Genomic DNA, 17,258 nt, shown 5'->3' with positions numbered 1-17,258 from the left:
GACCTGCTGTGCTTTTCCAGCAACATATTTTCAGCGCTATTCATATACCCATCCAGTTACTTCTTATATGTTGTAATTGTACTAGCCTCCACCACTTCCTCCAGCAGCTCATTCCATATGTATCACCCTCTGTGAAAATATTGTCCCTTCAATCCCTTTTAAAACTTTCTCCTCTCACCTTAAGCCTATGCCCTCTACTTCAGGATTCCCCCACTCCAGGGAAAATACCTTGCCTATATTCCCTATCCATGCCCCTCTATTTTACTAACTTGGTGAGGTTTTTTTTGGCAATTTTGAGCATCTGCAGTTCTTTGTTCTCATATTAACCAGACCGTACCCAAAGATAATGAATGGTTGTTGGTCCCCTTGTATATTTTTCAGTCAACCTGTCAAGAGGTGTTAGCACACAACTCTGGATTGAGTAGAACTTGAGTCTGGGTCTCTGGCTCACAGGGAAGGACGCTACCACTTTCGTGCCCTTAGAATCACACAGTACAGAAGAGGCTATTCAACTCCAAGTCTGTTGCAACCAAAAATGCATTAGTCCTGAAGGGAATATGCGATAAAAATAGGGAAGATTTGCCAAAATGTATACATGCTATTAGCCATATCACAGGAGGACACTGGTATGGGGTCCCTGTTCTCAGCATTTCTTTCTTCCCAGCTCACTATTACCAATTCCTTTGCCTAACTGCTATTCTCTCTGTCTGGGCTCCATCTCCACCTACCATTTACTCCTTCTATTCCAATCTTTTACTTGCTACCGTCAGTTCTGAAGAAGGGTCTCTGGTTGACTCTGCTTCCTTTCCACATATGCTGCCAGACTTGATGAATTTCTCCTGTTATTTCTGGTTTTGTGTCTCGGATACAATAAATAGTTTTAAATCCTGTTAGAATCATACAGTATAGTAGGGGGGGGCCCTTTGGCCTATTGAGTCTGTACCATCAAAAAGACACTACTACCTACACCAGTCCCAAAGTGAATAGGGTGTAAAAATGGGGACATCTTGCCAAAATTACCATCAGCCAGACCATACCTAGGATACTGTGAACAGATTTTGGTCCCCTTAGAATTTGTATAGTACAAAAGTTTGTCTCAACCAAAAATACACTCCAATGTACACTTATCCCATTTTGCTGTACTAGGACCTTGGCTATGAATGTCATAATAGTTCAAATGTTTTTAAAGGTTGTGAGGTTTTCTGCCTCAATTACCCCTCGAAGCAGTGCATTCTGTACCTCCAGCACCTTCTCAATGTAACTGATTTTCCTCCAAAACCCTCTAAACATCCTGCCGTTCACAATTATGCCACCTTGTTGGATATTTCTAATGCATTCATACAGCATGGAAACAGACCCTTTGGCCCAACTCATCCACACTGACCAGACATCCCAATCTAAACCCTTCCTATTATATGTTGTAACTGTACCCTTCTCCAGCACCTCCTCTTTCAGCTTGTTCCATACATGCACCACACTCTGCGTGAAAAATCCTTTTAAATCTTTCCCCTCTCACCTTAAAACTATGCCGTCTAGTTTTGGACTCCCCCACCCTAAGAAAAAGACCTTGGCTATTCACCCGACCCATGTCCATTGTGATTTTACAAACATCTAATGTCATCCCTCAGCCTCAGGGAAAAAAGCCCCAACCTATTCAGCATCTCCATAAAAAAACTTAAAACCTCCAGTCCTGGCAACATCCTTGAAATCCTTTCTGCATTCTCTCAAGTTTAACCACATCTTTCCTATAGAAAGGTAGTCAGAATTGCAATATTCTAAAAGTGGCCTCACCAATGTTTTGTATTGCATCATGATGTCCCAACTCCTATACTTCAATGAACTGACAATAAAGGCAAGTGTGCCAAATGCCTTCTCCACTACCAACGACATGTAACTCCACTTTCAAGGAACAATGCACCTGCACCCTTAGGTTTCCTGTTTGGCAATACTCCCCAGGACCCTACTATTAACTGCACAAGACCTGCCCTGGTTGCCTTACCAAATTGTTCAGATATACATCTGTAGCAGATAGCAAGAGGAGGGGACACTATCACCACACCTCAGTTCCCCCCCTTTGAAACATTTTGACTAAGGGAACAGCTGATTTCAATGTATCCTGTCCATAGCCCTCATGATCTGATCCCCACCAATCTTCGCTGCTACAGGGAAAACAAACAGAACGTATTCAACACAAAAACAGAAAATGCTGGAGAATCTCAGCAGGTCTGGCAGCACCTGTGGGAAGAAATCAGAGTTTACATTGCGAGCCAGTGACCCTTCTCCAGAACTGACTGTAACTAGGAAGATGATAGTCTTTATACAGAAGATGGGGTTGAGGAGGGACAGAGTAAATGAGAGATGAATATTTTCTTGGCTGAAGCCCTGTACAGTGGGAATCTAGGCCATTCAATATAAAGGCCACATTTTTAATTGAAGGGAGAACCATTTCAGAGCAAAGTGTTATTGAATCAGCCGAAAGAGGCCAGCACTGTGCAAGGGAACCAATGGGAACTAAACCGGTGTGTTTAAAATGTTGTTTGAAGGGAATGGGATTTCTCTGCTACACATGTCTTTCTAAAAGAGAGGGGCACTCAACTGAACGCAGGTACAGCATTTAGTCTAGGGAATTTTTCCAGCAGCTTTTTGATATACTCCAATCCTTTCAATGGGCAGATGTGAAGTCTGGATAATTTATCATGAGTATGATTAACAGGAATTTAAGATTGGGTTGAGGTTCCTTTAAGTATAAATATGTGCTCTTTGTCTCATCCTGCATCCCCACTCCCAACACAGACACTATCTGTGTCTCACCTGCATGTGTGCCCATGCTCCTTCCTTGCTCTCCACTGCCTGCTATTTCTGGCTTGTCAGCTCCCAATCTAATATCTTGTGGTTTTATCCATGGCTGCTGTCACTGACCGGTTTGAACTGTGCCATCTGAATGTTTCTGAACCAAACTGGCAGTGAAATGTGAATATTAAATGTAGCACCCTGATAGTGCCAGCTTGATGCATTTCAGACACTGGCAGCACCCTTAGTGACTCTCTTGAGCATTGTCAGAGCAGTTGTCTCCCAGCTGGTCGTGTTGTTCTCGGAAAGCCCACCCTAACAGACTTCTGTGCTGTCTGAATACAATGTTGGGATTGTGTCTGGCAGTTGGTCTACACTCAAACAAATCACTTTGTTTGCTGTATTGCCTGCTTCAGAACTGTAGAACACTTTTCCTGTTTTAAATCGACTAACCCATGCAGGTGATTGACCCAAGCTGGGCGATTATTAGAAATTAACAGGACAAATGGTTTTGTTTTCGAGTTTCATGTCGATGTTGTACTGGACTTTGGTGTGGTCTCTTCTAGAATATTGTGTACAGTTACACTCTGTTATAGGAAGGATATTATTAAACTGGAGAGGGTTCAGAAAAGATTTACCAGGATATTGCTAGGAATGGAGAGTTTGGGTTCAAAGGAGAGACTGGATAGGCTCGGACTTTTTTCGCTAGAGCATAGGAGGCTGATGGAGTGACTTTATGGAGGTTTATAAAATCATGATCGGCATAGATAAGATGAACAGCAAAGGTCTTTTTCCCTAAAGTAGGGGATTTCAAAACTAGGGGACATACTGTTAAGGTGACAGGAGAAAGATATAAAAGGGACCTGACTGGCATTTTTTTAAAGCAGAGAGTGGTTCATGCTTGGAATGATCTGCCAACTGTTGGATGCAGGTTTAGTTACAACATTTAAAAGACATCTGGATAGGAAAGTCTTGGATGGATATGGCCCAAATGCAGGTAAGTGGAACTAGTTTGGTTTGAGAACATGGTCTGCATGGATTGGTTGGACCAAAGGGTCCGTTTCTGTGTGGCATGACTCTGACTCATAATGATGTGAGTATTAGAGAATAAGATGAAAAATCTTGCTAGTGCTTTCAGGGAGAACTCCTCCATGAAACTAAACAAAACTCACACTTAAGCACTGGTAAAATTTGCCCCAAAATGTTTTAGATTAGATTACTTACAGTGTTGAAACTGTAACAAATCCACACTGATCTTCTGAAGAGCAACCCACCCAGACCCATTCCCCTACATTTACCCCTTCACCTAACACTACGGGCAATTTAGCATGACCAATTCACCTTACTTGCACATTTTTGGACTGTGGGAGGAAACCCACGCAGACAATGTGCAAACTTCACACAGACAATTGCCTGAGGCGGGAATTGAACCCAGGTCTCTGGCGCTGTGAGGCAGCAGTGCTAACCATTGTGCCCCTATGCCACCTGGAAGCTAAGCTGAAATACAGTAGAATACATGTCAGATTGTTATTTAGAAACCCAATTTGTTCACGGATGTTCATCAAGGAAGGGAAACTCTGTTTATCTAGCCTAAACGTGATTTTCATCCCTACTGTGCAGTTGATTCTTGGTGCTCAGTCAAATGGCCCAACCAGAAAGTAATTTCTAAATAAATCACTTCAAAAGTTTAATAAAATTATGAAAACAAACTAAAATATGGTCTCCTCTACATTAGTTAGGCTAAACACATACTGGATGGTCACTTTACAGAAAGCCTCTGCTGTCTCCACAACAATGATACTGACCTTCCAGATGTTTGCCAGGAAAATGCACCATCTTGGCCCTGTGCCCGTTTCTGTGCAGGGCTTGCTGTAGCGCCCTACTGAAGCTCAACACAAGCTGAAGAAGCAGCATCTCACTTCTCCAGTTAGGTGCTTTACAGCTTTCAGGACTCGGCATTAAGCTCAGACCATGAACATTGATCTCCATTCTGCTTTGAGCCCTTCATACCTTCCCCTCCTCCCCTCGCTCTTCCCCCCATGTTTTGTTTGCTCTCAGCAAAGCTGGCCTATTTTCGATTATTGACACCTACCTGTTTTGCATCTTTATCCAAGTTCTACTACCATTAGCACCACAGTTGTCTTTTATTCTGGGCAGCTTCACAATCAGTTCCACTCTTTACTTTTCTTCTTTTGTCAGCAACTCTAAAACAATTTTTTTTCTCAGCCCCCTTCACTTTTGAAGAAGATTCATACCAGATTTGAGACATTCACTTGGTTTCTGTTTCCATAGATGTTTTGGAGGTGCCGGTGTTGGACTGGGATGAACAAAGTCAAAAATCACACAACACCTGTTGGACTATAACTTGGTGTTGCGTGATTTTTAAACTTTGTCCACCCCAGTCCAACACCGGGTCCTCCAAATCATTAAATAAATCAGGCAGCTCTGTCTCATACTATAGCAGGACCAACATCACCATTAGAACTGCAGTGGTTTAAGGAGTCAGGCCACCATCATTCTGGGACTTTATATGGAAGTTCTGGGATTTACATATTAATGAATTGAAACCTGCAACCCATTCTAAAAAGATGAAAGACATAACAACATTCTAGGTTTGTTCAAAATATCGTATCAGTTGTAAGACACTATGATCTTTTGCTATAAATTCTGTGTCCTATGGTCCTGCCCCACTAGCTATCTGACAAAGGAGCAGCACTTCGACAGCTTGTACTTCCAAGTAAACCTATTGGACTATAACCTGGTGATGAGTGACTTTTAACTTTGTCCACCCAGTCCAACACCAGTACCGCCATATCATGACCATCAGCATTGTAGCACAACTAAAATTAGAAAAACATGACATTTGAGCTGGAAAGACCTGAAGTGGTTAACCTCAACACACAGGAGGATGAAATAACTGAAGCCTTGGCTCGCTCTAGATTGAGAGAACAAGTCCAATAGGAAGGGTCATTGCATCCGAAACATTAACTCTGATTTTTCTTCTTGATGCTGCCAGACCTGCTGATTTGTTTATATCCAATAGGCAACTGAAATTGCAAAGTGTGATTGAGGGGGTATGAGAGGAGTATTTACACCTCAATCAGCTTTGACCCAAGTGACCCTTATCATGGGGAGAGGATCATATTTTGCTCTGCAAACAGCAAAACAATTGTCCATGCTTTTGCCTAGGCCAAGTTATTAAAAAGGCCAAAGGCAAAGAGATGAAGGAAGCCAGACAATACAGCAGAAAATTAATAGAATCTCTGCCTGAGGCCTGGCTGTGTGATAGTGTGACTTGAACACAATGAAAAGAGTCAGTAAAAGGTAAAGTCACCATAGTCCTGCTCTGGTTTAACCAGAGGCCACAGCACCTTGGGTGAGGGGAGAGATTGAGGAGAGTGTTTCACAGTAACCTCAGTTGGTGCAGCAATCGAACCCAGGCTGCTGACATCACTTTGCATTGCAAACAAGCTGTCCATATAGCTAACAAGAAAATGGTGGCTGCCACAGTCAGGCTAGGAAGACCATTCATCTCCAGATCCAGGCATGATATCAACTCCAGTATCAAGTCAGTGATTGTAAGTATCAGTCAAATCACAGAGGGATTTGTACTGTGGTTTTTGCGGCTTCAATAAATGAGCAAGCTGAAGCTTGAGCCAAATCTTCTTGTTTCATGCATTTTAATCTTGTAATTTGAGGGTCCAAGAAACACGAAGTCAGAAGTGGGTGGAATCTATTGTAGGTTGGACAACAAGTATGGCCTTGTGCAAATCCTGAGAGCAGTCATTCAAATGTCAGTGCCTTAAAATTATCTGTAATGATTATAGTGCCAAAAATAAATAGATCTAAAGTGGGAGGTAAATATCAGTTCTATTATCAAAGCAATTAAACAGCCATTTATTATTAATGCACAAATAATACATTCTTTGGAAGCTAAAATACAATTTCCCCTCAAGTAATCTTGTAATTGTTTTCCCATCCTTTGTCACCTCACTTAGAATGCGTAGCCGCATGAAATTACAAAGCAGCAATGTAAAGCTGCTGAAATTGAACAGCAAAGGTCTTACAGAGTCATTTGTGGTCCTGATTACTATTGTTACTCCAATATTTCACATGATTGCGATCTGGAGTCACTTAACAACAGATGCAATTAACTCTGTCTCTTGCTAGATTGCTGCAGAGCCCCAAACCACCACGTTACCTTCAGCCAGATCTCGTAGTAGCTTCAAGTTAAAGAGCTGAAAACAACTAACTGAATTAAGATATGAAGCAACAAAGTTTAAGAATAATACAATGTCTTAACTCATCCCCTCATTGACTAAACTCTAATGATTATTTCACTTTGATCCCTGAAAACATAAAAGGCCCTAATCAGATTGATTTTTTTTGCATTGCTATATCATGTTTTGCAATTTAATATATAATTTGATATTAAATTGGGAGTGTTTTGCAGAATTCCAAGGTATAAAGGGATCTAGGTGTTCTCATGCATGAATCACAAAGGCTTAGACAAAGTCATTATAGTCCCAGAGGACCATAGAGTTATTCTCTCATTAGAGAGCGACAATTAGTGGCGATTTAAATCTAAGGGTCACCGCAGGCCCAGACGAGGGAAGAGATTGAGAAGGTGGGACCTTCATGGTGACCTCCGCTAGTGCAGGAATTAAACATATCACTCAGCTGTCTGGACAACTGGGCTAGTCAACCTTCAAAGGCTTAGTATGTAAGAGTAAAAAAGAATCATGAAGGTTAATAGAATTTCCCATAGAAGGCAGGCATTAGACAACTCTGAGTAAAGAAATTTCTCCTTATCTCACTCCTAGCTCTCTCTCTCTAACAGTCCTGAAGTTGTGGAGCTTACTTACTGATAAACTGACTAGTTGAAACAGACTGTTCTTCTCTACCCTGTCAAAATTATTCATAGTTTTGAACACCTCAATAAAGGTCACCACTTAACCTTTTCTGCTCTAAGGAGAATAATAATAATATCAAGCCCACTCTCTCCAATCTTTCCTTGTATCTAAAATCCCTCATTCCTGATATCATTCCACTAAATCTCCTTTGAACTCTCTCTAGGGCTTTAACATCTTTTCCTAAATAAGGTGCCCAGAACTGAACACAATATTCCAAATGTGGTCTGACCAATGACTTGTGGAGGTGTAGTATCAGTTCCTTGCTTTATACTCCAAGCCTCCATTTATAAACCCAAGGATCCTATCAGCCTTCTTAACGACTGTTTCAACTTGCCTGGCCACCTTTGGAGAATGATGTATGTGAAGCCTGAGGTCCCTCTTCTCCTGTGCTTCCCTCAACGTTGTACCCTTGAGCCTGGGGTTGTGTCTCCATGTTTCTTCTACCAAAATATATTACCTCACATTTCTCCACATTGAAATGCATTTGCCAGCTACCTGCCCATTTGGCCAACTTATCAATATCTCTTTTAAGTCACTCAACATCATCCTCACAATTCATTGATCTCCCAAGCTTTGTATCATTGGCAAATTTAGAGATTTTGCCCTCAACACCCATCTTCAAATCATTTAAATAAATCAACAATGAAGGGCCTCAACACTGATCTCTGGGGAACACCAGTTTCAACTTATTTTTTCCCAAGTGCATATTTACCTTATTCTGTGTATGGCCTCAATCAGTTTTCCTACTATTGATGTCAAATTGACAGGTGTGTAGTTTCCTGGGTTATCCTTTTCACTTTTCTTAAATCACAATGTCAGATTTGCAATTCTCCAGTCCCTTGTTTAGAAAGGCCTGGAAAATTTCTATCAATGCCTTTGTGATGTGCTCCCTTAATTCCCTAAGCAATCTAGAGAGCATCCCATGCCAGCCTGGTGGCTTCTCTACCTAGAATGTTAGCCTTTCACACCTATTCTTTATCCATCACTGCTCTACAGCCATGTTCTCAATCAGGCCATTGTCACCATCTTCTAATGGGATGCTATCCTTAATTACAAAATGAATGAATATATAAAAAAAAGAATGTTATGCTTCAGTTATGTAGGACATTGGTGAAAGCACAACTCGAATACACTGTGCAGTTTTGGTCTTCTTATTTAAAGATGAATGCAAATGCTTTGGAATTGGCTAAGAGGAGATTCACAAGATTGTTACGTGAAATGAGAGGGCTGTCATATGAGGAAATTTTGGAAACTGGGCTGGTTTGCTCTCAAGTTTGGAAGAGTGAGGGGTGATTTGATTGACACGTATAAGATCCTGAATACACCTCTGCATACCTCGACACGGTCCTGTCACCCTTAGTCCAAGAACTCCCCACCTACGTTCGGGACACCATCCACGCCCTCCAGCTCCTCCATGATTTTCACTTCCCTGGCCCCCAAAGCCTTATCTTCACCATGGACATCCAGTCCCTACACACCTCCATTCCCCATCACAAAGGCCTCAAAGCCCTCTGCTTTTTCCTTTCCTGCCGAACCAACCAGTATCCTTCCACGGACACCCGCCTTCAACTGACTGAACTGGTCCTCACTCTGAACAACTTCTCTTTCCAATCCTCCCACTTCCTCCAAACCAAAGGAGTAGCCATGGGCACCCAGATGGGCCCCAGCTATGCCTGCCTCTTTGTCAGATATGTGGAACAGTCCATCTTCCGCAGCTACACTGCCACCACCCCCACCTTTGCTTCCGCTGTATCGATGACTGTATTGGCGCTACCTTGTGCTCCCACAAGGAGGTTGAACAGTTCGTCCACTTGATCAACACCTTCCACTCCAACCTCAAATTTACCTGGACCGTCTCAGACTCCTCCCTCCCATTCCTAGACCTCTCCATTTCTAATTTGGGCGACCGACTCAACACGGACATTTACTATAAACCGACAGACTCCCGCAGCTACCTAGACTACACCTCCTCCCACCCTGCACCCTGTAAAAACGCCATCCCATATTCCTAATTTCTTCACCTCCGCCGCATCTGCTCCCATGAGGACCAATTCCAATACCGAACAACCCAGATGGCCTCCTTCTTCAAAGACTGCAATTTCCCCTCAGATATGGTTGATTATGCTCTTCACTGCATCTCCTACACTTCCCGCTCCTCTGCCCTTGAACCCTGCCCCTCCAATCGCCACCAGGACAGAACCCCACTGGTCCTCACCTACCACCCCACCACCCTTCAGATACATTGTTTCATCCTTCGTCATTTCCGCCACCTCCAAACAGACCCCACCACCAGAGATATATTTTCCTCCCCTATCAGTGTTCCAGAAAGACCACTCCCTCGTCAGGTCCACACCCCCACCAACCCAACCTCCACTCCCGGCACCTTCCTCCGCAACCGCAAGAAATGCAAAACTTGCTCCCACACCTTCCCCCTTACTTCCCTCCAAGGCCCCAAGGGATCCTTCCATATCTGTCACAAATTCACCTGCACCTCCACACACATCATTTACTGCATCCGCTGCACCCGATGTGGCCTCCTCTACATTGGGGAGGCAGGCCGCCTACTTGCGAAACGGTTCAGAGAACACCTCTGGGACATCAGCATCAACCAACCCAACCGCCCCGTGGCTGAATACTTTAACTCCCCCCTCCCACTCCGCCAAGGACAGGCAGGTCCTTGGCCTCCTCCATCATCAGACCATGGCAACACAACACCTGGAGGAAGAGTGCTTCATCTTCCGCCTAGGAATCCTCCAACCACAAGGGACGAATGCAGATTTCTCCAGCTTCCTCATTTCCTCTCCCCCCCTACCTTATCTCAGTCCCAACCCTCGGACTCAGCACTGTCTTCTTCCCGACCTCTCCGCCCCCACCCCCTCACCTTAACCTCCTTCTACCTATCGCATTCCCAACACCTCTCCCCCAAGTCCCTCCTCCCTACCTTTTATCTTAGCCTGCTTGGCACACCTTCCACATTCCTGAAGAAGGGTCTATGCCCGAAACGTTGATTCTCCTGCTCCTTGGATGCTGCCTGAACTGCTGCGCTTTTCCAGCAACACATTTTTCAGCGATATAGAAAGGATGTTTACTTTTGTACTTAAGTCCGAAACTAGAGGGCACTGTTTAAAATCAGCTCTTCTTGGACAGAGGAAGGAATTTTTTTCTGAGGGTTGTGAGACATTGGAACCCTGCTTCAGAAGATAGTGAAAGTGGGACTGTTAATTTTTTTTTCAGGCAGATCTAGGTTGATTCTCCTCTCTAACAAGAATCAAAGGTTATCAGGGATCAATGGGAATGTGACGTTCATACATAAACAGAGCAGCCATGATCTTATTGTATAGCAGAATAGGTTTGAAGGGATGAACAGGCTACTTCACCTCCCATTTCAGATGTTCCTCTGTTTCGGGGGTAGAACTCGGTGAAGCAACATATTGAATGGATTTTCCAGAGGGAAGCTGCAAGTGGTTGATAGTCGGCACAATTCCTTACGGTTTGTGAAAGATCCCAGCACCCAATGCCTGATGAAGAAGACTTTCCAATGCTGCCTTAAGTGCATTTGGGATGCTCTGAGGCTGTGAAAGTGGTACAAGTACCGCTCACCTCAGTTGAGATATCCTACATGTCATTTGAAGGTTTGTTTAAAAACCATAAAATTTTGACTTAGGGTCACATTTGACTTGAGACACACTTTTTTTAATTTCACAATTATTTTACAATTCATACGGTTCTACTTTCAAATTGATTGATTGGAAAATTTACCTCAATGTGACCCCTTGCTATAATGCATGTTGATTTTAAATGAACCTTTAATAATATAAATTATAACCTTTGAAAGTACAAATGCAAGCAACAAAGACAACTTTGGGTGTCAACAAAGTTAACTTAGGATGAACGACTAAGAAGGTTGAACATGTCCTCTTTGGAAAAGAGGTGGTAACCTCATTAAATTCAACAGAATCATACTGAAGATTATCAAAGGCAAATAGTGTATTCCGGCATAAGGTTCAAATGTCAAGTTGCCCAAGTTAAAAATTAATAAGTAGGAGTAAGAAGGGATGTCAGGTGAAACCATTTCGCTCAAAAGATAATAAGGTTGTTGAATAAGTTACTAGGAGGGCTATTGAAGCAATCAGTGTAAATAGTTAATTATGAATGAGATAGGATCATATTCAGCTTTGATGCCTTTGTAGTCATTTAACTGGCTGGTACTGGAAGATTCAGACATGAATAGTAGTCAGATGGCAGAAGTGATTTATGACAACAGGCAGCTGTGGAACCATATTCCATCAAAAATAACAAAACTGAGGTGAATATATATTTTAAATATGAGACGGGGAAGAGGATTAATGAAAGAAATTAGGGTCTGCTGCAGCGGCATATTGTAGGCACTATTACTGACCACATGGTGGCAGCTTCAACCAGAAACAAACTGTTTTAATACATGTTGCAGTTTTGGATAAATATATTGTACTGTATCAGAAAGATATTTCGATAGATTCTTGGCAGTTGCCTTTTTATGGAGCTGTTACTCTTTTCCGGGTGAAAATTTTACTTGTGGAAGTAAATGTTTGACGACACAGAGCAAATAAAAGATGCATTCATCATAAGGTGCCAGCCTTAAGTAATACATAATGTACATCCATAAGAATGTGCATTTACAATGGAGGCACTTTTTTTGTATGCAAACATGGCAGCCAGTTTGTGTACAATAAGATCCCACAAAAAAGCATTGGACTGCAGATGATGGAGATCTGAAATAAAAAGAGAAAGTGTTGGAGAAACTTAGCGAGACTGGAGGAGGCAATGGCTTAGTGGAAATATCGCTAGACTGTTAGATCAGAAACTCAGCTATTGTTCTGGAAACCCTGATTTGAATCCCTGTATGGTAGGTAGTGGAATTAGAATTCAATGAAAATCGGGAATTAAGAGTCTAATGACGACCATGAATCCATCGATTGTTGGAAAAACCCATCTGGTTCACAAGCGTCCTTTTGGGAAGGAAACTGCCATCCTAACCTGGTGTGGCTTACATGTGACTCCAGACTCTCAGCAATATGTTTGACTCTTCACTGCCCTCTGGGTAATTAGGGATGTGCAATAAATGGTGCCTAGCCAGAGCTGCACACATACCGTAAGTGAATAAATGGAAAACAAAACTGGCTACATCAGTGGAGAGAGAAGCAGAGTTAACATTTAAAGTCCAATATGACCCTTCTTTGGAATCCTAGGAAAGTCATTTCAAACTTGAAATGTTAATTTGTTTTCCTCTTCACAGCTCGAGAGATTGGAGTTCTCCCACATATTCTGTTTCTATCCCACAAAAGGCAACTTAGGTAAATGACCATGATACATTTCTGGTGTTGCTTCAGGTAAGAATGTTGGCCTAGGTATTGAGATCTCTCCTTCTTACTCTTTTTCAAACAGCACTACTAACTGGACCTTTGAAATCCATTTGAACAGATAGTTGGTGTGTCTCCCAAAAGCTAATAGTGCTTCAGTGTTGGAACAGAGATATCAGTCCAGATTGTAAACTTGAACATAGAATCTTCTCACTCAAAGCCTAACACTGATTGAAATTCTCACCTACTCATTTGCCCGACTTTGAAAAGTAGTCATGCAAATACCACAAACTGTCTGACTTTACATGAAGCTTTCACAAAGAAAATCTTTTACATCACCATAAAAGTGTCATGGAGAAGGAAGTAAAGAAAACATTGCATACTCATACTTATGACATCAGGACATTGCAAAGTCTTTACATCCTGTAAGTTAATGGTGAAATATTTTCATTATTGTGTGGCATTTCTTCTCTATTCCTAAAAAGTAGGAAACTTTGTGTTGCTAGGCACCGTAATAGAAAAATATAAATCATTTGGAAAAAAGTATATATCAGTAATGAAGGATGCAGGAAGTGAAACAATCTCAACTGTAAGTGGACACCATGGGGGCTGGAGTGCATTATAACTCAACTAGGTTGAAGGTTAATAGAGCTGAACAGCTGCTTAGGAATACTAATATTGGATGACATTAGAATGCAGGTAGCCCTAGTAACCTGAAATTCTATGTGAACCAGTGGAGCACTGCAATTTTACTTGGTCAAGATATTTAAACTGTTCTCCAGGTGTTGAGTTAGACAGCAAAAGCTGTTCAGCGATATGTAAAGATTTTATTAAAAATCTAGTATAACACAAACACTGGTCTCCAACCTTTGCTTTTGGACCCTACCCATACTGGGGAAGGACTCAAGCTCTTTTCCTTAAAATAAACCCAATTTCCAAATTAAAAACTATTGTCCACAAGGGGCTATGTGACAAGAACCAAAATAAACATCAAAAACTAATATGCCAGAGAGCAGAAAATAAACAATGGTGGGGCTAAATCAAAAAATTGTATTGGAGGGAATAATAATGCACCCCAGTCCCAGTGCACCCACCCATACAGATAGGATTCCAGTGAGCACAGTGTGCTCCCTCTCCATGGACACCATGAGCAGACATAACAGTGAAGAGAGACAGGTGAGTTACAACCTTCTTCATGGCCTGCTGGACTTACTGATGGCTACTTTGGACAGGCTCATAAGGAGTTCCTCTGACCTGCCTGTACTCCTCACCCCCTGCATCTGGTGCCCAAAGATCAGAGGGTGGGGCTGAAAATGCAACCAAAAAAAAACGCAATTTTTTTTAAGTAACCGAAAAGGTGGTCCAATTTCCGACAACCAAACTAGGCGTTGTCCACAGCTCTATCCCACATCCCTGATGAAAAAGGAGAGGACTCCTGTGTAGAGAGCACTCACACAAAAAAAGAAATGCCAAGGTGTGTCTAGGTGGTGAATAAAAGTCAAGTGAAGGCTAAGAACTCTGTTTATCTTAGATAAATAAATTAACCATCCAGTTAATGAAACACTTAATAAATGGGCTCCAGGACATCTCTGCAGGAGTTCCTCAGGGTAGTGTCCTAGGCCCAACCATCTTCAGTTGCTTCATCAATGACCTTCCCTCCATCATAAACTCAGAAGTGGGGATGTTCAATGATTGTGCAATGTTCAGCACTATTCACTACTCAGACACTGAAGCAGTCTGTGTCCAAATATAACAAGATCTGGATAATATCCAGGCTTGGGCTGACAATTGGCAATTAACATTCACACCACACAAATACCAGTCAAGACCACCACCGACAAGAGACAATCTAACTGCCATCCCTTGACATTCAATGATGTTAACATCAATGAATCCACCACTATCAACATCCATTGAGTTATCATTGATCAGAAACTCAACTGGACTTACTCCATAATTGCAGTGGCTAGAAGGTCAGACGCTAGGAATACTGCAGCAATTAACTCACCTTCTGATTTCTGAAATCCTGTTCACCATCTATAAAGTCAGGAGTGTCATGGAATACTCCCCGCTTGCAGCCCCAATAACACCCAAGAAGCTTGACACCATCCAGGACAAAGCTGCCCACTTGATTGGTACCATGGCCATTCCCTCCACCATTGAGACTCAGTACTAGCAGTGTGTACTAGCTACACAGGTGCAATGCAGAAATCCATCAAAGATCTTCAGCACCTTCCAACCCCATGACCACTTATATCTAGAAGGACATGGGTAGCAGATAAATGGGGACAGCACCACCTTCAAGTTTCCCTCCAAGCCACTCACCATCCTGACTTAGAAATATAATTGCTGTTCCTTCACTCTCACTAGATCAAAATTCTGCAATTCCCTTCCTAATGCCATTGTGGTCAACCCACAGCAGGTGGACTGCAGCAGTTCAAGAAGGCAGCTTACCACCACCCTCTGAAGGAGCCACAAAATGACTAAATAAAAAACATTAACAAATAGCAAACCCTGCAGTGGGATTTTAAAAAAATTACATTCAAAACAGGAGCAGTTAAGTAGGCTTAGCCAAAATGGTGTGGGTGAGGGGAAGGAAAAAGAGAGAGAGAATCTACCTCATCCCACCTAAGTGTAAAAGGTTCAAGGATGGTTCTGAACACCAGATGCTCCCTCTCCAAGGACAAATGCACTCAACCCTTTATTTCATATAAACTAGCACTACCAAATTAACAAGTAACCCAATTAACAAATTATAAACAGGGACACAATGCTTTTTTTAAAAAACTAGACACATCAAATTAAAAAAAACATTTCAATTAACAAATTACCAACACTCCCCACCAGGGGCAGTGTGCCAATAACAAAAAGTATGGGGAGAGATAAATATAAAATGGTTTTAGTGGAAGAGATCACAAACTTCATGCCCCGTGGCACCCACCTCTAAAAGGTTCAAAGAACTCTGCTCATCTTAGAAACACACTACAAACTGAACCACTCACTTATAACCACTACCCAGCCAATGAATAAACTCAAAACAGAAGAGACAGTCTAACAATAACACAACTCAACAAGGTGGAGAAACAATGGAAAAAAATATCAAAACAGTATTGGAGGTGGAGTACCCACCACTTGCTAGGTATTTTCTAATCAACCTGTTCAGAAATGTTATTGCACCCCTCTAGAGCAGGTGGGGCTTGAACCCCTCCTCTCTCTAAATGCCAGATCTAGTTTTGTTTAAATAATCCATCAACAAATCACCCAATTAAAACAACTAACAATTAACAATTTACAAGCTCTGCAACAAGAACTAAAGTGAAGGAAGCTTAATAAGAGAGGAAGGGACTAAATTAAAATGGTGTTGGAGGGGGTGATAATGCACTCCAGCTCCTGTGGTACCTGCTTCTCTCCAAAAGCTTTGACAGTGTTGGTGGATACTGCATGTTCCCTTTCCAAGGGCACCTGAGCACAGATGTAGCTGCAGAAGAGAGGCATCAATTTACCCAATGATCGAATTTTAAAAAACAGCAATTTTCACATTCCCCAGAATTGGAAACAGAGAACTCAGAAAAGGAGAGGGCAGAGATGGTCCATGTGAAAGGCAGTTCTATCCTTACCCTTGACCTCCTTCCTAAACAACAAGAGGGTTCCCCATTTTTAAAATTTATCCTTCCACTAGTCTTCATATTCACTGGGTCATCCACTGTCACTTTCATCACCACCAGCCCTATCTTACCCTCCATTCCACAGGGACTGTTCTGTCTGTGACACCCATGTCCACTCCTCCATCACTACTGACACCTCCTGACTCCCCCGTAGCATCATCTCATGGAATTGCAGAAAGTGTTACAGTTGCTCATTCACTTCTTCCCTCACTGTCCAAAGCTCCAAACACACTGTCCAACTGAAACAACATTGTATTTGTACCACTTTCAATCTCGTCTACCATATTCACTCCTCACAATGCGATCTGTTTTATGTTGTCGAATCCAAACACAGACTGAGTGACTGCTTTGCAGACCTCCACTCTGTCTGTCAGATTGACCTCCTACCTCCAGACCTTGCCATTTCAAAGCACCTTCTTGATCTCATGCTAACATTTTTATCCTGGGTCTGCTACAAGGTTCCAATGAATCACAACACAACCTCGAGGAACAAGACTACATTTATAGGCACTTTACAGCCTCTGGACTTCTATATTGAATTCCACAACTTT

The sequence above is a fragment of the Hemiscyllium ocellatum genome, chromosome 22 (genome assembly GCF_020745735.1).
Source record: "Hemiscyllium ocellatum isolate sHemOce1 chromosome 22, sHemOce1.pat.X.cur, whole genome shotgun sequence".
Classification (NCBI taxonomy): domain Eukaryota; kingdom Metazoa; phylum Chordata; class Chondrichthyes; order Orectolobiformes; family Hemiscylliidae; genus Hemiscyllium; species Hemiscyllium ocellatum.
This window is presented reverse-complemented; position numbering follows the sequence as displayed.